Source organism: Propithecus coquereli, unplaced genomic scaffold, assembly GCF_000956105.1.
Source record: "Propithecus coquereli isolate 6110/MARCELLA unplaced genomic scaffold, Pcoq_1.0 Scaffold10, whole genome shotgun sequence".
Classification (NCBI taxonomy): domain Eukaryota; kingdom Metazoa; phylum Chordata; class Mammalia; order Primates; family Indriidae; genus Propithecus; species Propithecus coquereli.
Window position 1 is genome coordinate 4268933 of NW_012133858.1, and position 1907 is coordinate 4270839.

Here is a 1907-nt window from a genome sequence, read left to right on the forward strand (position 1 = left end):
TTTTCTATATATTTTTTTTAGTTGTCCGATTAATTTCTTTCTATTTTTAGTAGAGACGGGGTCTCGCTGTTGCTCAGGCTGGTTTCGAATTCCTGAGCTCAAACAATCCACCCGCCTCGGCCTCCCAGAGTGCTAGGATTACAGGCGTGAGCCACCGTGCCCGGCTCCATGGGGTTTTTAAATTAGATTTATATTGTATTTATGTTACTCAGAGTTTGCTCTGCTCTAGCAATGTAAAGTTATAGATCATACCTTGAAAGCTAATATCCCTTGTAATAGTATTCTGGACAAAACTAACAAATTATAGAACCCTTTCTATTATGATCCTAAATGGTTTAAAATTAGTTTTAATGATAAAAGTGGTATCTTAGGGACCTTAATAAATAGAGCTGGGATAACAAGTAGCCATTTGTAAAAAAATTAATTTGGATTCGTAACTCACACCTTATAAACTAGGAAACATTCCAAATGGGTAAAAGATTTAAATGTTAAGGATAAAACCATAAAAATACTAGAAGAAAATTTGGGCAAAATCCTTTATACCTTGGAGTGGAAAATCATGACTCAACATCCAAAAGCCATCAAAGAAAAGATTGATAAATTTGACTATATTAAAATCACAAACTTCTGCATGGCCCCCTCCCCACAAAAAACATCAAGCAAAATCAAAAGGGAAATGACAAACTAGAAAAATATTTGCAATTCATATCACAGACAAGGGACTAATAGTCCTGATATATAAGGAACTTCTAGGCATTAAGAAGAAAAAGACTAACAATCCAGTAGAAAAATGGGCAAAGAATATGCATACGAACAGGGCTTAAAGTAGGAATGACACTTTTTCTCACTCATAGTAAAAACAACACAAATTAAAACTTAGACCGAGATACCACTTCTCACCCATCAGTTTAGCAAAAATCCAAGTTAGATGAGGCGGTCTTTGGTGAGGGCGTGGGGAAGGGGCCCTGTCGCAGACTGCAGTGGGTGTGCAAGACAGCACAGCCTCTGTGGCGGGAAACCCGGTGATATCTGACCAAGCTACCCATGCCTGTACCCTTCGACCCAGCAACCCAATCCTGGGAGTCTAGACTTGTGCTACTCAGAGTGCGGCCCATAACACCTCCACAGTAAGATAAACGCAGAAATTGGAGACTCGGTGTTTAAAAACCTTTATGGTAATTTGACAGAGTAATTTTTATGTGTATTGAATCTAATAAAATATTTGGGCTTATATTTTGCATGTTGTTTTTCAATTCATTTCTCTAGTAATTCACTTTTATTGAATTTTACATAAGTATCCATCTGCGACAGATTGTAAATTGAAAAGTCAAACCTGCTTCTTCACCACAGATAGTTGAGAAGCAAAAATAGGCTTCGGAGGCACCTGCACGTGCCCAAAGTGACTTACGCACAAGATTGTCACTGTGGCGATCTTTGAAATAACAGAAGGGCAGGAAACAACCAGAGATCCAGATACACGAGGCTGGATAGGAAACTACCTTTGTGATGGAAAATCATGCAGCTATGGAAAAGAGTGAAGATTTTCTCTAAGTTTTGATATGGAGAAATTTCCAGGAATATTAAGTGAAAAAAGCAAGGTACAGAACAGTTTAATAGCATGCTACATTTTGTGTAAAAAAAAAAAAAGAGGGCAAAAATAAGAATATATATTTATATTTGCTTGTGCTAGCATTAACATACGCTAGAAAAATAAACCCAAACTAATTTTTAAAAGGGTTCCTATAAGTAGCAAAATGATGATCAAGACTTCTCAATATTTACCTTTTTATATTATTTTCATTTTTGACTTCGTAACATATTAGCTATTCAATAAAATGTTTATATTTTAGAAACCTTTAAAAAAACTAGCTTTGAGTATGGGGAAGCCCAAGGATTTCCTGAGGCCT

General features: G+C 36.3%; 1 protein-coding gene across 1 annotated transcript in view; it reads right to left on the reverse strand.

Moving 5' to 3' along the window:
• SEMA5B (sema domain, seven thrombospondin repeats (type 1 and type 1-like), transmembrane domain (TM) and short cytoplasmic domain, (semaphorin) 5B) overlaps nucleotides 1-1907 on the reverse strand; it is a 124659-nt gene that overhangs the window by 37390 nt on the left and 85362 nt on the right. The gene's annotated exons all lie outside the window — the stretch shown is intronic.